The 25647-nt window shown below is 40.9% G+C and overlaps 1 pseudogene; it reads left to right on the top strand.

Annotated features, from left to right (window-relative positions):
* Window positions 1-271: 271 nt before the first annotated feature.
* Window positions 272-25647, top strand: part of LOC133052622 (endoplasmic reticulum resident protein 44-like) — a 108864-nt pseudogene continuing 83488 nt past the window's right edge.

Here is a 25647-nt window from a genome sequence, read left to right as displayed (position 1 = left end):
TGAGACCTCCTGCCTGCTAGCAACTTCCTCTCCACAGGACCCAGTCTTCAGATTCTGGTGACTATTCTAATGATTGGACCACCACTTTGTGCGCTCCGCCTGTCACTAGTGAGCGGATTCTCAATGCCAGCCTGGCAGCCAGTGATTCCACTCTGGAAACCTGATTACTTCTCACACCAACTTCCTCATTCTGGGTTTTCTGGAAGCAGAAGCTGAGATGGAATTTAGAGGACATGATATTTTTTAGGGACTAACACCTGTGAAAGGAAGCATGACTGAGGAGAGGAAGGAGTCCAAGTGCAAGGCAGACCTGACTGCACCTCGGCCCAACTCGCCAGGAGCTCTGGAGCCAGTGCTGACCTTCACAGTTGCCCTGGGGTAGGCAAAAGTGTCCAGGCCTTTTTACCCATAATCCTTTGCCCGCTTGGCCCAGCCACCTGATGAGGGCAATCTCAGGAAAGGCAGTACTTCGGGTCCTTCTGCTCTTTGGCAGAGGCAGCTCTCAGCGCTGGTGGCAGACCCTGAGGGAGCTGCTGGCCGCATGTAACCATGCACCCTGCAGGGGCAGCGGGGCCTTCCTTGAAGCAGAGTCTGGCCAATGTGTGTCCCTGTCTCCCACCTCCTCCACCATTCTGATCGCCTGCATCAGTACTGCCTACAGGTTGTGAACTGTCTCATGAATCAAAAGCTCCTGAGCAGAGAGCAGTCTTATTACCCCAACAATTCTGAGACCAGTACCTCATTTTCAGCAAGATCCAGCACACTGGTCCATGCCCCTGAAGGTGGCATGTTCCTTCCTTTTTTTTTTTTTTTTTTCTTTTTTAAAGTCATCTTACATTATCCAGATATACAAAGCTGCTGTGGAGCAGAGGAGTTCAAGCCATAGGTATGAAAGCAGAGCACAGTGGGGAGAGTGTGGTGTCGGGTCAGAAGGAGATGAGTGAAAATCTCTGCCCTGCTACTCACTGGCTGGCCAGCACGTATTTGTTTGTGCAGAAACATTGGTGAGAGAAGCTTTGAAGTAATATAAGTTCTCTAAGCCTCTTTTGTTCTCTAAAAAATGGGAGTCATAAACACCTACCACACACTTGTTCTGAGATTTAAAGCAAATAAGATAATTATGAACAGTTGTTCACTGCTATGTCCCCAGCACCAAGAACATCTGGTTCTGAGGTAGCATTCAGATGTATGCATGAGTGTTGACGAATGAATCAAAAACTTTGGTGCAGAATGAATGCTGGCTTCTGTGATTATTATGGGCTAAACACTTTACATGCATTAACTCATGTAATCTTTGCAACAATCTTATGAGTATCTTCCATTTTCCAGATGAGGTAACTGAGGCTCAGAAAGGGGAAGGTCATGTTGCCAGTAAGTTGGTGAACCAGAATGGGAGCCCAGATCTTTGTGCATCAGAAACCTGTGCTCTTTCCCACATGCAACTTGTGGTTTTCAGCCATGTGTATCAGCACACTGAGGTACTGATCAGGGAGTAATTTTCTGTCAGAAGAAAAGCCATGGTCGACCTTTTCAGAGCAGAGCACTCTCATTTTCAAAGGCTGAGGCTGCTGGAAATTTGATAGTTCTTCAGGCTCTTGTGAAAGTACATGCCTTACCCTGAAAGATCAATCCACTCCTCTGTCTTTTCAAAGAGCAGTCTCCCAAAATATAGACTTTTGATAATAGAGCAAGAAATCAGTCAAAGGTGCAGGGAGAAGGTTCGTTCATCAGTCAAGGTTTAATCGTAGCTGTGAGCCAACACTAAAATGAGTGCATATTATATCAGAGGCTTTACACACTTTAATATGCACATCTTGCTACTGCCCCAAGTTTTGCTTCCACTTATCCTTAGCTTTCTTCTGATGCTTGCTGGTAGCTTGGGGAATGGAGTGGGCTGGGGGAAGTCTAGGCAAAATGGCCCCTCCAAAGGCCGTGACCCAAACCCCACCAGCATGCTCCATTCACCAAGCTCAAGTCCACTAAATACCTTCCTGTGAAACACTGATTCCAAGACACTCAAAAAGTCAGTTTGGATCTCTTCCTTTTCCTTCCTCGCCTATGGCCATCGAATCCTGAATCTGGCAAAATGGCGCTCCCTCTTGCCAGGTGGAACTAGGTCATGATTAGCCTGGCCCAGGGCTCTCGAATGCACAGCCAGCCCTGGATCTTCATCTTTAATCTCAGGACCACGATGTCATGTGCTTTTGATATCATGATGTCATGTTATATAATGCTCATTTTCATCTGGACTCATAGCTGAGATTAAACCTTGATTGATGAATGAAGCTTTCATAGCTAAAGGCGATAGCTAAGTATTAAAAACCTTGAACTGGCAGCAGTACGATAGCGCACATGCTAGGAAAGTGCAAGGAGCTTTAAAAACAAGCATTTGCCGCTAATTTTAGCTTTCCTGTGCTATAAGAAGACTCACCAGCTCTGTGGCTCCATACTTCAGAGATAATGAGAACAGCTCCGCTCTTACTCCTGGCAACTGAAGCTTGGGCAGGGGTGTGGATGTGCACCATATTCTTCATTTTTGCACAGAAGTGCTAACTTTTTCCAGTCAACCAGCCACTGTTGCATCATTAGCTCCCTGTCTGCAGGCTATATTGTCATCATCATCATCATTATCATCATAGAAAATGTTCATACCCCCAACTGAATATTCTCCCCCTAAGCCTGCTTTCTTCAGGACCTTTAACTAAACCACTTCAAAATTCTTCACTTTGACAGTTTTTTGCCATCATTCATTCAAAATTGAGTGACAGTATGTTCTTTTGGACTAGTGTATGCCTCTTTTCTTCTATTTTGACTCTCATGAAAGAGAGAAGAAATATATGTATATATAATAAATGTACAAATAAATGTGTGTGTGTGTGCTAAGTCGCTTCAACCGTGTCTGACTTTTTGTGATCCTATGGACTGTAGCCCACCATTCTCCTCTGTCCATGGGACTCTCCAGACAAGAATACTGGAGTGGGCTACTATGCCCTCCTCCAGGGGATCTTCCCGACCTAGGGTTTAAACCCAAGTCTCTTATGTCTCCTGCATTGCAGACGGGTTCTTTACCACTGGCACCACCTGGAAAGTCCACCAAGCAAATATATATATGTATATATATACACACACACACATATACATATGTATACATACATACACACATATATATATGTATATGTGTATATGTATATACATACATATATATATATTTATATATATATGTGTGTATATATATGTGTGTGTGTGTGTGATATATATAAAACATTCACCAGCAATTCCAGTTGCCTTCACCTTCAAAAAAATTCCAGAATGTGATTACATTTATTCAGTGTGTGTGTGTGTGTGTGTGTGTGTGTGTGTGTGTATAATCTCTAGCCTGCACCACAACCATAGCCTCCTAACTAGTCTCTGGTCACACTGTGATCACTCTTGTCCTGTGCAATCCATTCCTTCTCTAATAGTAGCCTGAATAATCCCTTATTAATCTAAATCAGATTATGTCCCATTCAGAAGCTTCTAACCACTTCTGATTACATCCATACCTCCTGCCACACCCCCTGAGGCCCTGCATGGTCTGGGCTCTACTGACCTCTTAAGCCTCATCTCCTGTCTCCTCCTTTCTCACTCTGCTCCATCCACACAGATAAAATCAGATAAAGAGAATGTTATGAGGTACATGAGGGGACTTTTCCTGGAGTCCTGGATATTTGGCTGAAGTGCAAAACTGGAGGCTATGGGTATTAAGTAATTTGATAATAATGGAGGCTTACAATCCTTCATCACTATGTGCCAGGCATGCATCTAAGCACTTTGGCGTGGATGGACTCATTTAAACACACCCCTTCAAAACAGGTACTATTATCATTCTTATTGTACAGAAGAGGAGACCAAAGTACAGAGATGACAGGTTGTGTTGTGTTAGTCTCTCAGTTGTGTCTGACTCTTTGAGACCCCATGGGTTGTAGCCCGCCAGGCTCCTCTGTCCATGGGATTCTCTAGACAAGAATACTAGAGTGTGTTGCCATTCCCTTCTCCAGGGGGTCTTCCCAACTCAGGGATCAAACCTGGGTCTCCTGCTTTACAGGCAGATTCTTTACTGTCTGAACCACCAGGGAAGCCTGATTCACAACACAATGGTGACTGCTGGGGCTAACCACACAGTTTCAAGGGATCAGCCAAGGAGCTACCAAAGACTCCTTTCTAATACTTCTCAAAGGTGGCTAAGCTGCCCCTTTAGACCCTTACCCCCACTCCATCCAACCTACAAAAGCAGCAGATGGGGGCTTTTTGAAGGTAGGGTTGTCTTGGAAGAGGGAATTTGCATTAGTCGAGAGTCATCAGGCCTACTTGAGGACCTTTTCCTTCCCTCCTCATGGTGATCAAAGGACTCCTTCAAACTAAATGAGATAGGACTGCTGATATGTCCTATAGGAGCAGTTGAACCGAACTCTTTATTGGCAGGGGCTGTGTCTTTGGGGGTCTCCAGATCTGCAGTTCCTAGAACTGTGCTAGCCACAGGGTGAGAGGTCTGTGCAACAGTGAGGGACTCCTAGCTATGCTGGAATCTTTCTTTGTATGCTTCCACTGGCTGAGGAACACCCAGAAAGGAGATGAAAGGGTTGGGCTTTGAGTTTCTTATGATCTAGACAGGGAGATGGAGAACAGAGAGCAACTGAGAAAAGAAGAGAAATAAAAAAGAGACCAGCACAAGAAGACAAAGAGAAAATTCCAGTTGCCAAATATGAAAACTGAAGACCATCTGGAAGGAGGACTTCATAAAGGTTGCAGTTATTACTACCTTCATTTAGTAGATGTCAAAACAAGATACAGAAAGATGATGAAGGGCATGGATTTACGCCCGTTGTACAATCGGACACGCCGGAAAGATTCAGTCACTTTGATTCGCTGGGGCCTGTCTCCCAGTTCTTATGAGTGACTGGGGCTCAAAGACATGGGATCATTATTGCAGGAAAAATCATGATAATGAAACTTGCTGGAGAATCGTGACTATGTCTTAAAGCTGCATCTGATTCCACTGCATTTGTTCCCGTCGACTCAGAGTCACTTGAGTAATTGAGCCCGAGTTAGGGAGGCTGCCAGCGATGGGCCTGGCAGCAGGCACTGGGTCTGAGAAATGGAGTGAAGAGGTGGAGAGGGATGAACTTTCAACCAGAACATTGGGCAAGGGGATTAGAGAGGCCTCTTTACAAATAGGGAGCAGGTTTGTGCAGACTGTTGTTTATGAGTGAGGGCCTGGGAGCCATACTGTCGGGCTCCAGATTCCAGCTCTGCTTAGTGACTGCAAGTAGCTTATTCATTCTGGCACCAGAATGTGGCATGTTGATTAACCCCTATATGCCTCTGTTCTTTTGTCCATAAAATGGAATTGTTAACAGTGCCTACCTCACTGGATTGTAGTGATTGTTACATGAAATAGTGTATGTAAAGTCTTTGACATTGAGCTAGTGCTTAACAAATGTTTGCTATGATTGTTATCTTTTGCCATATGTTTTACACTGTGGTTTCAACCCATTAATAGATGAGAAAAATCATTTAAGTAGTCATGACTTGGGTATTTCTTTAATAAAATAGCATTGCATGAAAAATGAGTGCCTTGAGTGTTGTAAATGTTTCATGAAACTTTTTTAAGGGGTTTATGTGCATGTATAATATAACTATATACACATAAATACTTATACACATATACGGGCGTTATGTTAAAATATGCATATACTTATATGTGTAAATATATACATGTACTTATACAAACCCATAAAAACACTTATTCACATGCATACATACATGCACATAAACACTGCCATATGCATTCACAGATACAAAAACATGCATGTGCAGACATGCACACACATGCACACCTACATATATACAGATATATATTCATGTATATACACATACATATACAAACACATAATGTACTAATAAATGTAAACACTCTCATAATACATATAAAGCCATATATACACACATCAATGTATATATACACACAAAAATGCAAATGAATACACACATATCTAGACATGCACAAACATACATACAGAGATACTTATTCACTCATGTGATGATACACACATATATGTATAGGTATACATTCACACACACATACATATATACCACTTGCTCAAATAAAAACACCCACCTACATATACCTATATAATATATACAGTACTCTTCTGTTGGCATGAAAATCAGATTCTAGATTTCAGGTCTGCCTTTGCAGACCATGTTTAGACTAGATCAGTCCTCAGACCCTAGCATACTTGATGCCACTGGAGAAAAACATCTAATCACACTAGAAGCATTTTATAATCATTATTGGCAGATTTAAATACTGCTTTGAAACCATTTATTTGTATTACCTACTCAGAAAAGACTTGTGACATCAATCATTCATATTCAGATCCTTAACTTCTGGGAGGTATTTGGACTTGGGTTATATCACCAAAGCCTGACTCCATGGGACAGACCAGTGCTTCTGGGAATTGTTTCCACTGTCTAATTTTGGAACAGTTGATCCCTCACTAGAATTCAAAGAGAAGGGGAATTTGTATGAATGAAACCTATCACAAAAATGGACAGAGAAGCCCCAAATTAGAGAGGAGATCTTTAAGATTTAGGCAACATAAAGGAGTTTTTAAATGTGTGACTAGAGAAGATAAGTTGTATTTTCAACCTCTTTCCAAAAAAATGTGCAAATGAGCAGCCTACTGTCTTCATTAAATGGGGGAGGGGGAGTAGGTACTAGATGTATTTGAAAGCCAAGAATCCTGGATCTCTCTTATGTGGTGATGGAAAAGATTTTGAAAACTTCAGAGTTCAGCCCACATGTGAAAGTTGAAGATTGAGAGTACCAGGTAGACCCAGTAGAGATAGCTGACAAGAAAGAAGAGTGGGGATTTCCCTGATGGCGCAGTGGGCAAGAATTCACCTGCCAATGCAAGGGACATGGCTTTGATTCCTGGGTTGGGAAGATTCCACACGCTACAAAGCAACTAAGGCTGTGAGCCACAACTACTGAGTCTGTGTGCTGCAACTTCTGAAGCTTGCATGCCCTAGAGCCCATGCTCTGCAACAAGAGAAGCCACTGCAATAAGAAGCCCATGGACTACAATGAAGAGTAGCCCCCACTTGCTGCAATTGGAGAAAGCCTGCACAAAGCAATGAAGACCCAGTGCAGCCAAGAATAAAATAATTTTTTTAAAAAAGAAAGAAGAATTGGGCACTCTATTGACATATAGCCAACTTGATTCTTTTGTCCCCTACAAAGATATCATCCCTGTGTTGAGTTCTGAGGTCATAGAAAAGAATAAAAGACAGCCTCTGACCTCTAGGTGCTCAAAATCTTACCCCACCCTTACTCTGCCAATTTTGAACTTGTTACCCTAGAGCCAATGGTAAAGATGGCTAACCATCCAACCAAATTCATGTTCCCCTTCCATTGTGTGGAGTGGTCAGAAGAAAGTGACTGTCCTGTTGGGAACTACATTCTTAGTCTTCATTAGAGTTTGATGACATCATCTGGCTAGTTCTCACAAATAGCACATGAGTAAAGAGTGTGTATCATCTCTAAGCAATCGTGCATTTTCTCCACCCAACTTTCTCTTTTCACTGTTCTGATACAAAGGAGTATAGTGATCAAGGAAGCTGCATATTGAAGATAAAGGAGCCACAATGTATAAGGAGTTTGGGTCCCTGAGTCACTGCTTAGAAGAAAGCTGCCTGTCTAACAGGAACACCTGTTTGGATTTTTAAATGCATGAGAAGTAAAGTTCTATTGTGTTTGAGCCAATCACATATCTGAGTCTGCTTGCTTTATCAGTTACCTTGTTCTGGGGCTTCCCAGGTGGCACCAGTGGTAAAGAATCCACCTGCCAGTGCAGAAGACACAAGAGATGCAGGTTTGATCCTTGGGTCAGGAAGATCCCCTGGAGAAGGAAATGGCAACCCACTCCAGTATTCTTGCCTGGAGAATCCCATGGACAGAGGAGCCTGGTAGGCTACAGTCCATGGGGTCACACAGAGTTGGACATGACTGAGCACACAAGCACACCTTATTCTAATACAATTACCTTAGGTGAGATGCATCTTTCTTGATTTATCATTTAGATTAGAACATTCCCTAAGTCTGGTGGTTCTATTAGTCAATCCAGGCTGCTGTAGCAGAGTTACCATGGACTAGAGGCTTATAGGAAACAAATTTATTTCTCACAGCTCTGGAAGCTGGAAAGTCCAAGATCAACGTGCTGGGAGATGTGATGTCTGATGAGGGCCACCTCTCTGGTTCATAGATGGCCTTCTCAGTGGTCCTCACGTGTTGGAATGGGAGAGAGTGAACTAATCCCATTTAAGGGCCTCCATCCTCACAACTTAATTGCTTCCCAAAGACCCCCACATTCTAATTCCATCACCTTGAGGGAGATTTCAACATATGAATTTTGAAGACAAAAATATTCTATCTGGCACTCATGAATTCACAGTAATGTGAGGCTATCTACAACAATCTCTACTGATTTTGGTCATTAGTACTTGTGCTCTGCAAGTTGGTGTTGTTCAGTTGCTCAGTTGTGTCCGACTCTTTGCAACCCCATGGACTGCAGCACACCAGGCTTCCCTGTTCATCACCATTTCCCAGAACTTGCTCAAATTCATATCCATTGAGTCAGTGATGCCATCCAACCATCTCATCTTCTTTTGTCCCCTTCTCCTGACTTCAGTCTTTCCCAGTGTCAGGGTCTTTTCTAATGTCAGGTCTTAGCATCAGGTGGCCAACGTATTGGAGCTTCAGCTTCAGCATTTGTCCTTCCAATGAGTAGTCAGGATTGCTTTCCTTTAGAATTAACTGGTTTGATCTCAGGACTCTGAAGTGTCTTCTCCAATACCACAGTTAAAAAGCATCAGTTCTTCGGCACTCAGCTTTCTTTATGGTCTGACCTCACATCCTTACATGACTACTGAAAAAACCATAGATTTGACTAGATGGACTTTGTTGGCAAAGTGATGTCTCTGCTTTTTAATATGCTGTCTAGGTTTGTCATAGCTTTTCTTCCAAGAAGCAAGCATCTTTTAATTTCATGGCTGCCGTCACCATCTGCAAGGAGGGGAAGATTTTAATAAAGGAGAAAAGCACTTAAATTATTATTGATCTTCAGATACTTTAGTTGGTGCCAAGCATATAAAGATTATTTTGTTTAGTAAACAATTAAGAAACACTAGGCACTGTTATAAATACTTTATAATTATTAACATTAAATTTTCTCCCGAATTCTGTGAGCTAGGTTCAATTATTTTCTCCACTTTACATATGAATAAACTGAGGCAAAGCAAGGTTCAATAATGTGCCCAAGGTCACATGCTGATAAGCAGCAGACTAGGGAGGAAAACCCAGGCAATTTGGCTCCAGAGCTCTTACTTTTATCCGCCATAGCAGATTACCTCCCATTCGTGGATGAATGATTTTCTTCCACCCTCCTCTTGGTGGGAAGCAGATCTGGTTTCCTTCCCTCAACCATAAAATAGGTAGTGGTTTTTCAAGGAGTGTTCGAGACCGTGGTTTTGCTTTGGGCAGAAGATGGCCTTCTGGCCCTGGACTCTTCCTGAATTAGAAAGTAGCTAACTGCCACCTACTGCCTCCGCGATCCCATTTTGAGCATTCCTTGGAGGTTGTGCACGCATGCACACAGAGGGAAGCAGCCAGCCCCACTGAGCTGCTTTGCGTGTGAGAATTAATAGGATCACAGCACACAGTGGTATGATTGCAAATAGAAATACCGCTCTGTTCAAACAAATCTGTTTCTTGCTTCATGCCAAGAACTACAGTGGGTAAACTTGCATTCAAATTGGCCTTGGTGCATGGAATGTTGTTTCTTCTATAACAAACCCTTGGCCTTGGTCATATCTCCCTAGTCCAAGATCCCAGTCAGGGAGCATTCAGGGCAGACATGGCCCATGGCTCTGAGATGTCTGGGGTCTGCTGTGTCTTTGGGTGAGATGAGTGTAGACAGGTCAATACCCCACCAGTAGCAGGCATCTCTTGTCTTCACTGAAACTGATCAAAGTTGGGTTATTAATTCATATATACCCCTTTCCTTACTCCCTACTTAGATGTTCCTATGGGAGTTTTTAAGTCTTTTCTCTATCACTTTTTATTCTTAAGGGTTGAACTCATCACTACCTCTACTAACCTCATCCCTGTCTGTGTCTGTATCATTTATTTAAAAATCTCAAGAACGTGATGTTTCTACATGTTTATGTCTTTAGGTATAAAACCATGAGAACTTAGAGTATCAGAGCTGGGAGGGCCCTTAGAGATGATCTTCTCCCCAGACTCCTTCATTCTATAAACAGGGAAACTGCGGCCTAGGGGAGGGTGTGTTCCCAGAAGTGGAAGTGAATACAATGGCTGTTGAAGAGTTGACCTATGACCCTAAGTCAAGGCTGTGACACTAATGAGCCACATTTACATGGACAAGATATTGGTGTACTTTGGTGTTGGCTTCCTAAACAGTACACTTGGCAGCAGAGTCCAGACTACTGTTCAAAGGACCACATGATTTAGTAAGGGTTCTGAGCTGGCAAGAAAAAACTGTAGCCCATGCTAAAGAGAAGAAATAATAATAGATACCAAACATCAAGCCACCTCCTCTAGGTCAGCTGTTGTGCTGTGTGCTTATGTGCTCAATTTGCGAAGCAACAAAGGGTTAACTATCTCAGCTGTATTACCTCATCTTGAGCCCCACTGTAATCTTCCAAGGTTGGTTCTGTTATCTTTATTTTACAGATGATAAACAGAAGCAGAAATATATTAAATATCTTTCCAAGAGTCACAGAGCAAGTAGTTGCAGACTCAGGATTCATACTGAGTTGATGTCACAATCCGTGTGTTAAACACTGAGCCATGTGACTGCTTGGCCACAGTATGAGACTCTCAGATGCACCTGGAAGTGTACCTCGATGTCCCCCTTCACTAATCTGATAGCACTTTGCCCATTTTATTTGGGAGAATCAGTGGTAGCATCTTAGAAACATGCCTCGGCTGGCAACTAGGCCTTACTATGGACCCTAGGAAGTGACAGGAAGAGAGTGGTTTTCATAACCCATTGTCCCCAAGTAACTGATCATTTCCCCAGGTGACCCACTGGCATGTGGCCTTCTGTGGTTACTCCACAAATGATGTGCACTACAAACCCTTTCGCACTAAGGAGTGTGTGAGGCTGCAATACTTGTCCATACCAGCTAGGTCTCATCCTCTTCACTCCTTCAACCACATAATGAAGAAGAAAAATGAGAATTAAGTTTGTCTTTTCTGAGTATGCTCTTGAATGAAGCTATGTCTCCTGATACTTGAGAACTGGGCAAAGTCTGGTGATATTAGCTAATATTTATACAACACATTGTATATTCAGTTGCTAACTTTAGTGCATTATATAGCCATTAATTCACTTAATCCTCACAAGGACCTTAAGAGGTCAAAATACTTTTATTATTATCATCATCACCATTTTACAGATTTAGAGGGCTTCCTTGGTAGCTCAGTTAGTAAAGAATTCACCTGCAGGAGACCCTGGTTTGACTCCTGGATCGGGAAGATCTGCTGGAGAAGGGATAGGCTACCCACTCCAGTGTTCTTGGGCTTCCCTTGTGGCTCGGCTGGTAAAGAATCTGCCTGAAAAGCAGGAGACCTGGGTTCGATCCTTGGGTTGGGAAGATCCCCTGGAGAAGGGAAAGGCTACCCACTCCACTTTTAGAAACTGAGGCACAGAGAGGTAAGGTAACTTGCTCAAGTTCACACAGCTAGGGAGTGGTGAAGTTAGCCTTTTAAACCTAGACAGTGTGACTCTGGAGTATGCACCCATGATCATCACACCAGCGTACCTCAGGGACAGAAAATGTGGCCTAAGTGTGAGCCTGCACAGCTTTTGAGGACAGGCCACCTGTGCTCTGACTCTGAATTGGCCTTGGCAGGTCACTGACAGAGACTGGAGTGTGGTGCACTGGCCCTGATGTTTGGTGTGTGGTTGTTTGCCCGTCTGCCCTCTCTGTCCTGCGGCTGATTCAGGGCCACCAAGAGCAAGAACAGTCAACACCCAGGAGATTAACACTCTGGGCTTATCCCCCTTTTCCTGCAAAACTGGAAATTGATCCCTTTTTCGTAGTCAGTGGGTTCTACTCTGGCTAATTCTTTTGTGGACCATATTAACCAATTCACATGAAATGCAGTTAAAACCAACACTTACCTTGTTATGTCTTCTCTCTGGAGAAAAGTGAGTGGACTCATTCATCAGTTGTGTAGGTAGTCAAATCATCTCCAAATTGGACCAGTCCCAAGAACTTTCAGCTAGCAAAAGTATATGATTCTGCGGGTGAAGATCAGGACCCCTGAACATTTTTGCAATTTCCACCAATTGCCAAAAAATATTTGAAGCTCAGCCTCAACGAGTTCAGAGTCCGGAACCCCAATGTTTCACCACGAAGGAGAAGCCAGTGGCAAGTAGAATTTGATATTTGTTATCCTTACGTTCAGAAAAACTAGTGGTTTTAAATATTACAAGCTGTTATTTTTGGAGGTCCCCAAACTCTTACTCACTCTAGGTTTAGAAGGCTGATCTAAATAAATAAAAAAAATAACAATAGCTTCTGCTTAAATTAGGTCTGTCTCAGTTTCCACGGCATCTTATCTGTTAGACTCAGTATTCTCACCTGGATCTGTGCTTAGCCTTTGGGATGGCAGTGTTTGCTTTTAGGTTTATAGAACTAGCATCGCTCAGTGGACTCCAATACACTCTTGGAAACAGAGAATTTGTGGAAACTCATTGGTGGTGCTGTATTTGATTCCTGGCATCAGTGTTTGGTCCTAGTCTTCACATGACTCTGTGGGTAACCGGGACTTGATAGAATCATAGATGATGAATTTTCAGCAAGTTCTTAGTCTCCGGCTACATTGATCTATAGCAGCTTCTGCAGGTCATATTCCCAGGCTGACCCTAATAAGCAGATACCCCAGGGAAATAATTTCATTGCAGAGAGTATGGAAGCAACTAGGATTTGGACAATGTGTAAATCTTCATTTTGCCCTACAAGAAACTTAACTGCAAGGGAAAAATCTTTTCATATGTCAGAGGGTCCACACTAAATCTATTTCCTCAAAAAAATAGACACACAAACAGGTAACCATACAGTACCTTTTGTAGGCCTTCCTTAGAATGGGAAGAAAATATGATTAAACTGATAAGTGCAAATTTCCAAAGAAACTAGCAAGAAGGAAAGGGTAGACTTCTATGTTACAATTTGCATGACAGTGGGAAATGAAAGAATGTGTAGCAAGATTAGCAGATGGAATGGCCTTAGTCTTTCTTTGGGCATATCATGTAAAAATAATATTCCATTTAGAAAATAATTATGCAAGTACCATATCATATAATCACTCCCGACTCTCAAAGTTTTTTATTAGTTTTTTTTTAATCAGGTGACACCTTCTGTTAAACTTCCTGTCTTCAGTTTCTTCTTAAAATTGTCTTATTTTTTAATCAAATTGCAATTGGAGCAACAACTTTGGGAAGATCAATCTAAATAGATCTTTCCCCTTAGCATCCTTATCTTTCAAAGGAAAAGTCTGCATGGGTACACGTCTTAATCTGGGCTCCATGGATGGGCTTCATGGCTCTCTCTAAACCCCAGGCAACTGTATGTAAGATTGTGTGTGTGTGTGTAAATACACATGTGCAGTGTTCTGAGGAAAGTGTCTATGGCTTTCCTCAGAATCTCTGATATTCACATAACCCCAGAAAACTGAGAATTTCTGAGTTAGATGCTTTCTGAGTTCCTGTGTGACTCTAAAGTTCAAAGAGATTTGCTAAGCAGATTCATTACAGCTCGTCCTTAGTTGAGTGGAAGGTAATAGGAAATTCAACAGGTAGGCTGGGGAAGACCATATCATATTTGCCATCGTCAAGCATAATTGAAGGTCTAACTATGTAATGAGGTAATCTACTGTGTGATCTTAAACTGGAGACAGCAAAAGTAATAAAGACTAATAATTTGCATGCCCGAATAATTTTAAGTCATTTGGAACACTGAAAGATGTTCAAGTCCACTTTATTTTCAGTGCTGTTTATTATCATGCTAACTGCCTACTTTTCATTCTTTTTGCATTTCCACAGATATCCCCTGGACTTTCAGAGTAAGCTACCCAAATACAGAATAAACATGTGAGGGAGAGGAGATGAGAATGAAGCTGACTATAATTGCAACTAGGTCAAATCTATTAATATGTGATATTTATGTCTCTGCATGGTTGAAACTGCAAATCCTTTTGCATAACATTTCCTCTTGCTTTGATAGAAAATTTCTCACTCAAAATACTTCAAAACCAGCATTTTAATTTTATCACCCCTGAAAATTTCATTCTTAACCAGAGAACCAAGTTATCATGCTAAAATAGATGTCATTGGATTACATCACTTTGCCTGGTGTGAAACTCTCTCTCTCTGTCTCTCTCGTTAATTTCACTGCTGCCTATCAGAAATGCACCTGTGAAGTTGGGGGCGATTAGAGGATAGAGCTAATGAGAACCAAGGTCATGGAGTCAGTCTCTGTAAGAGTATTAACTTCGTTATGTTTCCTGGCCACGGACTGTACCCCAATCCTAGCCAGAGGACTCTTGGGGTCAAGGGAATCCAGGAAGGAGATGACTCAGTGTAAACCCATCCCCCATGACCAGAGAGACAGCTCAAAGAACACCCATTTCAGGATCTTCCAATGTCCATGTTGGAAAGAATCTCAGGCCTCTTCTCCTTTCCTCCCCATCTGATGTGCAGCAATTTTGTAGAAGGATTAGTCAGTCTTCTCTTGAGTACCTCCAGTGACAGAGAACTCATTGCCTTCCAGTGCCAACCATTCAATCTTTTTTTAAAAAATTTATTTTATTGAAGTATAATCGATTTACAATGTGTTAATTTCTGCTGTACAGCAAAGTAATTCAGTTATATAGATATATATTCTTTTCCATTATGATTTATCACAGGATATTGAATATCATTCCCTGTGCTATACAGTAGCCAACCATTTAATCTTGAAGAAGTTCTGATGAATTCTTGCATATGTGAATTGCAACCTTCTGTCATTCTGTAAACTGGTCTGAGGCCCTCCCTGTGAGATCAAAGGAATAAGACTCCAAACCAATCTTTTACAAGTTGGAAAATAGCAAAAGAATTGAACTTAGGGCTTATGGTTGTCCCTCCCCATGGCCATTCTTATTGGCTTTTGTCAGCAGAGAGGGCCCTTGGTCAGAGAAGCAAGCACTTAAGCAAAAGTTTCGATTCTTTTGTATAAGGGACTTGATATAGCATTTAGGAAGTGAGTTTAAATTCCCTTTCTGTTTTTGAGGCCAGTTTCATATGTAGCACACACAGATAGATGGGTGATACAGAAAGGATCACTAGAGAGCTAGCCATCAGCCCTCAGCCATCAAAAAAAACTTGCAATGGGGCACTGCCTCCGGGCTGAAGATTTTGATATTTATGAGTAGTTCAGACCAATCTGTCATTGAGGGCCTATTGGAAAGACCTTTGAATGACACGATTGACTTTTAGTCCCATCACAAGACATGTACTCATTCATTCATCCTTTCAAAAGGCACTTATTTAGGACTTTCTATGCCCTAGATGTTAGGGATATGATGATGGCCAGCTGGGGGGTATATATGTCAAATAAAGAATCACCCAAAGTAATAGATCATTACAGACCATGATTAGTGATAGAAAAGAAAGTGACAGATTATACTCAGAACATATATCCTTCTCCAGGGGATCTTCCCAACCCAGGGATTGAACATAGCTCTCCTGCATTGCAGGCAGACTCTTTACCCACTGAGCCACCAGGAAGGCCCTTAGAACATATAACAGGTCTCACTTACCTGAGAATTTCAAGGAAGTCTTGCCTGACATTTGAGTTAATATGTAAGTGGTAAATAGGAATGAATAGTAAAGGATACAGAGATGGGGGAAGCATTGCAGGCAGAGGCCCCATGGGAGAGAGGTTTAAGAAGAAACACAGAATATTCAAGGAACTGAGAGAGGGCTGCTGTTGGTGAAATTCAGAGATGAGGATATGATAAAAGGTGAAGAGGCCTTATGATATAAAAGTGGAGAGGTCATTTCTACTCTTTTCAGCAAATGCCACGAGCATTCCTCACCTTCAGTTCTTTCCTTGTTCTGTTCTTGTCCTGGGAACATTCTCCTGGTCATCCATCTCTTACACAAAGCCTTACTCATCTTGTTCTCTGAACTTTGGCATCCAGAAAGTGGGGGTGAAGGCAAAGGGCTCTCATGTATATTCAACACTTGCCATTCACCAAGCTGAGTCCTTTATACCTATGATCTTTAACACCCATATCCTAACACTGTGAGCTGGTGCCCTTTCCACCATCTTACCATGGGAGAAATTGGCTCTCAGAAATCCTGAGTCATTGGTCCAGTGTCAGATAGCTTAACTAATAAGCCCAGATGAAAATTCAGGTTTGCCTGACTCCAAAGATTCTGCTCTTTCTCATACATTGACTTGCTTGCAAGGTCACATTCAAAGAAAGAGTATTCTGAACATCAAGGAAAAAAATGTGAAAAACAATGTAATTAGCATTATAGATGTTGTCTCAGAAGGAGCCCAAGGTCCCCATTCCAATCTCAGTGTGTCACACCTTCATGAAGTTCTTTCTAAAACTTCTTCCTCCATGTCTTTCTCTCAATTACTTGCCTGCAGTGCAAATGTCCCGAACTCTTTTATTTTTCATTCCCAATCTTTCCAAAACTTTCCCCAAACCTAGTCTGTGTTGCTGACTCTGGTCTTTCTTACTCTTAACTCTCATCTTCAGGATTTATTGATCTCTTTCTTACCAGTACCTTTCTCCTCTGTTCAGTATTAATCCTTCGTGTGGTGTCAGTGATCAGGATGGCAGAAAAAGGATCTTTACAAATCAGGAGGAGCAGGAGATGACCTGAATGTCCAAATGGTTTAATTTAGATAGTAGTTCATTTTTTTCCTTTACATTTATTTTTCTGCATCCACTTCAAAATTCTTTCAACTCTCAAGTGGTAAAGAATCTGCCTGCAATGCAGGAGACACAGGAGATGTGGGTTTGATCCCTGGGTCTGGAAGATCCTCTGGAGAAGGGAATGGCTATCCATTCTGGTTTACTTGCCTGGAGAATTCCATGGACAGAGTAGCCTGACAGGCTATAGTCTATGGGGTCACAAAGAGTCGGACACAAGTGAGCCCACACACACAAACACAGTAATAACTGTCCAAAGTGATCCATAGTTTGCTTTCTGTTTCCTCATCTTGGGGGAGTCTGTTAGTACCCACAGTCTTGAGCTACTCTGCACTTCCCATCATCTCCTTTGCCATGGACTAGTTCTACTCTATGGAGTTTGAACAGGCATGATATGTGTTATTTCTGCACTGAGATGGGTGCATATCCAGTTTGTCTTTTCCAAACTTTTTTCCCTGTTTGCTGTTTGGATAATACTAGGTGACCTTAAAGCCACGATATGGAAGCACTCTGTGTCCTTGAGTCATTGCTTAGAAGAGAATCAATCCACGTTAGACTATAATGTAAGTGAGAAACTGTTGTTACATTGTTTTGTAACATTGTAGATGTAAGCATTGTAGATAGTGCTAATTAAGCTAATACTTTATTTTTTAATATTTTAGTTAAAATCATTAATAAGCTCATAATTGTAATGAAGTTCACTTTATCAGTCTTTTCATCTGCAGTTAGTATTCTTTATGCTCTGTTTTAAATTTTTGTCTAACTCAAGGTCATGGAGGCATTTTCTGATACTCTATTTTAGAAATTTTATTGTTTTGCCTTTTACATTTTGGTCTAACTAACATGTATATCAAGTTAATTTTTGTATAAAATTTGAGGATCACGGTTAACTTTCCATATGCATATGAAATGAACCCAGCATCACATATTGAAAAGACCATCCCTCTCTCACTGGGTTTCAGTAGCCCCTTCATTGAGTATCAGATATAGCAGATAGTCTCTAAAATGGCTTCATGGATCCCCACATTCTTTTCTTTTTTTTTTCAGCTGCACATAAAGCTTATGGATCTTAGTTCCCCCACCAGAGACTGAACCTGTGCCCTGGGCAGTGAAATCACAGAGTCCTAATCACTGGAACATCAAGGAATTCCTGTGACTCACTTCTAACAAACAGATATGGCAAAAGTGACTAGAGTCCCTTCTGTGATTAGGTTACCAAAGACCATGACTTCCATTTACCCTCTCTTTCTCTCCCTCTTCAGTAAAGAATTTCGTATTCTCCCCTTGTAATCTGGTGTGTGCTGTGCTGAGGTTGGAGGGAAGGAATGTCATAGGTCTAATGGTCTAGTTTGGTTGATATTGTGCAGAATAAGATGACACTGGAAAGGCATCCCCCTGACACTTGGACTGTTAGAGGGAGCCTTGCCTGGTTACCTGCAGGACAAGACATCACAAACGAGTGCTCAGGTGCAAGATACAATCAAACCAAAAAATCCCAGGTGCTGCACTAGGTTGGGTCAGGATGCCTTGTATGTCAGAAAGGGGAGAGCCTACCCCATCTGAGTTACATGACAGGAAGCCAAATTTATCCAGATTTTGTTATCTGGAGTTAACCTTCTGTCAGTAGTATTACCACATGTAAAATTGACCTCTTTTTTCTGTTTTTATAAGATTCTGCTTAAGAAAAATCTGACCTATAAAATTTCATTTTCCAGCAGCATCAATTTTCTGCAAGATAAGATATAAATCAAATAAATATTTCTTTGTCCCCCTCCCTTTCATCCTTCTCCCATCTGGACATAAAACATGTATTTAGAATATAAACATGAGAGATGGGTAGGCGGGGCTGTGAAAGAATCAACATGCCTTTGGCTAGAGAGTTACTACATTCATCCTTGGAAAAGAAGGGGAAAAGGATAAAAAGAAATGACTTGTTCAATGTCCAAATTCTTATTTTATAGATACAAAATGTCCATGTTGCTACAGGATTTCCATGGTCTGCAGCCATTCTCAGATAGTGGTCCTTTGTGCAGCTTGTTCAACAGAGTTGTACCAACCTACGGGAGGGAAGGCCAGGCTCACAGAAGGGTATTCATTTAGAAGAAAGCAATGCTAATGACCCACACAATTTCCTGAATTTGAGTGATATCACAGAAATCAGTTCTGTATCAGTTCATTATCAGTTCTATAATTCTACTTAATCTATCAAGATAAGGTAATTATGTTTAATTTTGGTAAGGGGTACAGCAGTGACCTCCTGTTTTGGTATCAACTTTTCAATAAAGTGTTGATTATGGGCAAAAGCCAAGAACATCGACTTTCAGAGTCCAGAGAACATGCTTCTTTTCTTCTTGGTAAGTGAACTGCTAGTCCACTGCTAGTCCACTTCTAGTCCACTGCTGCTTCACCATTTTCTTGATTTAAGACCAAGGTTCCAGACACCAGAGATACAAGCCACAGTGGTAGCTGGAGTGTGGTTGACTTTTTACATGGACAATTTTCAATCAAACCACAGCCTGTCACTTTATTTCACAATTTACTGGGGTTCTAGGAATTCCGCAGTCTGCTAGTCCTGGCAGGAGCGGCAGAAGGTATTTTTCAGCCTCCATTTCGTCATTTATTCAGTTAATGTGCTTGGGAGCATCTTTATTCCTCTTCACTGGGCACATGCGGCTGCTGACAGAGTGCCGGGGTCCCAGATTCCATCAGAGTCTGTGCAATGGGAAAGTCACATGAAAAAGAAGGGAGAGGTTCAGTTAAGTCTGTTTGGGTTGGGATATGTGCTTCTTATGAAGGATTGCCAGGGAGGGGAAAGCTTTAGGGAGTGACTTTGCCACTTCACACAAAAGCAAAATAAAGCAATTTCACTTCCATTTCCTAGGAGCATGGCACAATCCCAAGCCCCTTAGTTCCTGTCATTTATTCTTCCCTACAACTCTGTGAGGCAGATACTATTATTTTAGGGAGGCAACTGGGTTAGACACAGAGAGACTAAGAACTGGTATGAAATTTCATAGGTTGTAAGTAGTTAATCCAGGGTTCAAACCCAAGTCTGTCTGATTCCAAGATCCATTCCCACAACTCACACAACACTGAGTTGTTATAGTAATAAGATGTTCAAGGGAGCAAACAATGGTGCATTTTACAATGGGAAAATATGCAACCATTACAAAAATGAGAAAAATATGGAAAGATATCCAGTATATATTTTTGTTTATTTATATATTAAAAATGCTCAACATTCACCTACTATGTGGCAGCCACAGTTCTAGGTGCTAGAGAATACAAATACGCTGTCCTCCCAGGGCCTGTTGCAGCAAGATTTGGCTCAAGCAATAACCTAGCACTAACACTGTTATTCCTGCCCACAGTAAGTGCAGGGAACACAATAAGTTGGAGCTCTGTGACTGGAGGGGATGTTTCAGCTTGAGTGGAGTAGAAGGACATCTCCAAGGAGGTGAGATCTAAGTGACGAGAAGAAGGCAGTCGTTGTGCATTTTAGGGTCGGGGAGGACAGCAAGTACAAGCTGACAGAGAAGTGGAAAACATGTATGTCAGCTGGGATGGAAAGAAGGGAATGGGGGCTCAGGTGTAACGGGGGGACTGGGGACAGCAGTGGGGGGAGTGGTAGGAGATTTGAGGGGCTAGCAGGGGCCAGATCATACAGGACCCTGTAGGCCACATTAAGGAGTTTAGATTTTATTTTTAGTGTTATGGAAAACCAGTGCTGTGTTGTAAGTAGGGAAGGAATATGATCTGGTTGCTTTGTAAGGACTGAAATGTGATAGTGCAAGAATGCAGCATTAAAGGCTATGGTGAGTGATGGCCAAACGAGGTCAGCAAATATTCTTTCCTAAAAGCAATTATGGGCTTCCCTGGTGGCTCAGACAGTAAAGAATCTGCTTGCAGTACAGGAGACCTGGATTCAATTCCTGGGTCGGGAAGATCCCCTAGAGGAGGGCATGGCAACCCACTCCAGTATTCTTGCCTGGAGAATCCCATGGACAGAGGAGCCTGGTGGGCTGCGGTCCATGGGGCTGCAAAAGAGTTGAGGATGACTGAGCAACTGAGCATGCATGCACAAAAGCAATTATAGCTCAGGCCCAAACTGATAAGACACCCATCTCTGGACCATGGAAATTGACAAAGGGCATATAATAAATTTAGAATTATTTATTGTTTCTTTACAAAAAACGCCTGAACCTCAGGTCAGAACAGTAGGAATTCAATGTTTTTAGTGTGGGGCTGCTTCTCTCTCCCCTCCATCTATTAGCACAGCAATTCTGTTAGGGTAGGACCAGCCATACAAGCAACAACTTTGTGGTCAGAGGTGGCTGAATTGGTTTGGAGTGCAGCAGAAAAAAAGCCCTGTGCTCCTAGGACTCATAGGAAACAGAGCTGAGCTTGGTGACAAATGAATGGGAGGACGACAGCACAGCCTGCCTAGCTAGACTGACAGACTAGCCTTAAACTCAACTGGAAAATCCAGGAAATAAAACAACTGTGGTGGTCCTTGTCCAACTCCCATGTGTCCCTGGCAGTCTAGAAGGCCGTGCTCATGCTCAAAGCTGCCTGAATGCTGAGACAGCAGAGAGAGTCCTTGTTCCCCTTAAGTTCCTGGTGAAATGCAACAGAGGAGACATGAGAGGGCCTGATAGAAAATAGAAGCTGAGACATACTTGTAAACTGCCTGAACTTTGAATGTAACATCCAGCCCACACAGAAACCCATCCAAAAAGGTGGAAAACTTACCTTCTCAGGATTTCTAAGCATATGTCTAACCAGTCCTTGCCTGCTCACAAAGATATGGTGACACAGGGCTGACCCCTAAGAGACAGGCTTAAAAATTAAAAACAGAGTTTTCTAAAACCTGAGCAAAGACATTAGTAGCTACATGCTTTTGCATGTAAACAGACTTTACACAATGAGTCTAGAAAATCCATTAACTAAGTAACTAACAAAACATGGCCAACAACAGCCTCTGGGGAATCAATCTAGAGGTCTTACACTTTTGTTGAAAAATATCCAGGTTTTAGATAACCAACAGTTCTCTGTATTGCCCAGAGAACTCCATTTAATATTCTATGATAGCCTATATGAGAAAATAATGTGAAAAAGAATGAATATATGCATATGTATAACTGAATCACTTTGCTGTACACTGGAAACTAATACAACATTGTAAATCAACTATACTCTAATAAAATTTTAATTTTTAAAAGTGAAAAAAAATACCCAGTTTTGAACAAAAATGTTGAGACTTTCAAAGAAACAGCAAAGTGTGACCCATATTTAGGGGGAAAAAAACAGTCAAAGAGGCTGACTCTGAGTTAGCTCAAGATGTTAGATTTAGCACCAAAGACTTCAAAGCCACTGTTATAAATATGTTCAAAGAACTAAAAGGAATGATGTCTAAATGATTAAAATATGGTAAAACAAAAATAACTCATCAAACAGGGAAACGAGAATCCTCATACAGTTGTGGTGAAGATGTAAAAGCATTTCAGTCATTTTAAAATCAGCTCATCAATTTCTTAACATATGATGCAGCAATTTCACTCCTAGAAATCTGCCAAATATAAATGAATACATGTGCCCACACAAACATATGAGTTCAAATGCTCATATCATCATTATTCATAATGTCCCAAACTGAATATAATCCAAATGACCACCAATATGTACATAGTACATAAAATGTGGCTTACCTAGTCAATGGAATATTATTTGCAATTATTAATAAAAGGAATGAATAACTGGTATATGCAACAATATAGCTGAACCCGAAAAACATTGTGATAAGTGGAAGAAGCCAGGAAGAAGTCAAAAAACTCTACATATTGTATGACTCTCTTTATTAACATGCTATTAAAAGGCCTATTTACAGAGACCTGAAGCAAATCAGTGGTTGTCTAGGGATAGGGGTGGGAGTATGGATTAATTGTAAACATATAGGAACAAACTGTTTGGGGTGATAGAAATGTTCTAAAACTGGATTGTGGTTCTGGTTGCAAAACTCTGTAACTTTACAAAAAGTCATTTTTAATGCTTACAATAGATGAATTTTATATGTGTAAATTATACCACAATAGAAGTGTTAAAACTAAAATTAACATTTTTTAAAGGCTGACAGAGGTCCCGTCTGGGAAGCATCTTTGCTCTAATGCACTGGAGACTCCTCTCCCCTGCTGAGAGACACCAGAGCAGGTGGGAGGCACTGGAAAACAATACAGACAATGGCAAATGGTCAAATCTTGGAAACCTCTTTATCTTTATAGTTAAAAAGTCTTTACCCCTACCCCGAGACACCAGAGTGGTTGGGGGCATCAATAAGTGGATCTCAACATACACTTCCCTTCCCCCACTGGGAACACCTTGCAGCCTGACCTTATGAAACCCTCAGTCATCACTAGCAGGAAACTCAGGAAGCCCTAGGGGCACAAGATGAATGAAGCAGACCAAAATAACACCACAGAGCCTCTGAAATCAAACTGCCATTGGAACCACAGCCCACAAAATTAGGTCAAGACCTGCATGCTAAACTAAAACAGGGTGAATGCCTGCTGAAATCAAAGAAGTAATAGTTCTCAGAGTCCTAATGTAATGAACAAAATGTCCAGGATACGCTTGAAAACCACCCATCATCACAAGAACTAGAAAATCACAACTTGAGTGAGGAATAACAATCAACTGATGCCAACACTGAGATGAATCAGATGTTGGAATCTGACAAGGATTTCAAAGCAGCTCTCATATAAATGCTTCTGCAATCAATTACAAATTCTCTTGAAACAAACGGAAAAATAGAAAATCTCAGCAAAAAGTAAAGTTATAAGAAAGAATCAAATAGAAATTGCAGAACTGAAAATTACAATAACTGAAATAAATAACTTGCTGAATGGGTTTAATAGTAGACTGAAGATGACAGAGGACATAAACTTGAGGACAAACTATACAAGTAACCCATTTTGAACAACAGAGAGAAAATAGACTGAATGGAAACAGAGCCCAAGGGACTTGTGGGATTATAAAATATTCCAATGTTTGTATAATCAGTGCCTCAGAAGGATAGGAGATAAGGAGGCTAAAAAAGTATTTCAAGAAACAATGGCTGAAAAGTTCCAATTTGGCAAAAGACACAGAGCTACAGACCCAAGAAGCTAAGTGCACCATAAATAGGAAAGCCAAAAAAAGATAATAAGACACGTCATAATTAAACTTTTGAAAAATAAAGACAAAAAAAAAATCTCAAAAGCAGCCAGAGAGCCATGGCATATTACCGATAGGGGCACACCATTCAAAAATGTATTTCTCATCTGAAAACATAGAGGCCAGAAGTGACACAACATTTTTCAAATGCTGAAAGAAAAGAATTGTCAACAGCAAATACTGTTTCAGGTATCTTTCAGGAATGAAGAGAAAATAAAAATGTTTTCAGGCAAAGAAAAACAAAAAAGAATTTATCACTATCAGACATACCATTAAATACTGGTTAAAGGAAATTCTTCAAACAGAAAGATAATGATAAAAGAGTGAAATTTGAAGCATCAGGAATGAAGAAAGAACAATGGAAAGAACAGAAGTGTGGGCACATATATTATCCATTTCCTCAGGAGTTTTATAATTATTATTAGTGGTTAAGTCAAATAAAACATCATCTAATACTCAAAACAGTAATATTTAAAAGTGGGGAGGGTAGAAAGATCTAAATGGAAGTGAGGTTTCCAAGTCTTAAATGGTAAAAAGTTGATACCAGTAAACTGTTATAAGGCATATATTTATTTATTCTCTTAAATTTATTTATTTGGCTGCATAGGGTCTTAGTTGTGGCATGCAGGATCTTTAGTTGCAGTGTGTGGGATCTAGTTCCCTGACTAGGAATTGAACGTGGACCCCCTGCATTGGGAGTGTGAAATCTTAGCCACTGAACCACCAGGGAAGTCCCTAAGGTACATATTTATATTGTGATACACCAAGCAGCCACTACACTTGTGTAGTGAAAACTTCACAAAGAGAGACTTAAAAACACTGTGAATGCATCAAGATAGATAGTAAGAAAAAAATGTCTAAGCTGTCCACAGGAAGGGGAGAAAAGAAGAATAGATGAATGAGAATCAGAGGAATTAAATAAAGAAAACAATAATAAATTCAAGTGCTAAAATATCCATAATTACATGAAGTATAAAAGGTGCAAATAAAACAATTGAAAGAAAAAAGATTAGACAAGTGAAAAACCATGTTACAAATATAAACTCCTTAGAAAAACTCTAATGCTTTTTATAGTTTCTTTAGGTTATTGATTTGAGACCTGTGCTTATTTCTAATGTAAGCATTTAATGGCTTAAATTTCCTTCTCAGCACATTTTTCAATGTCATAAGTAAATTCATTGGCACAAATAAGTTGAAAGTAAAAGAACGGGAAAAGAAGCAAATGCAAATATTGAAAAACCAGTGGCTATGGTAATATTTGATAAAATAGATTTCTAATTTAAAAAGTTGCTACAAAGAGGGACATTGTTTAATAGGATCAATCAGTCAGGAAGATATTACAGTCCTAAAAGTGTGCATACCCAAAATCAGAGTTTCAA

The sequence above is a fragment of the Dama dama genome, chromosome X (assembly GCF_033118175.1).
Source record: "Dama dama isolate Ldn47 chromosome X, ASM3311817v1, whole genome shotgun sequence".
NCBI classification, from domain to species: domain Eukaryota; kingdom Metazoa; phylum Chordata; class Mammalia; order Artiodactyla; family Cervidae; genus Dama; species Dama dama.
Note: the sequence above shows the minus strand (reverse complement) of the source record. Positions and strands in the feature narration are given on the sequence as shown.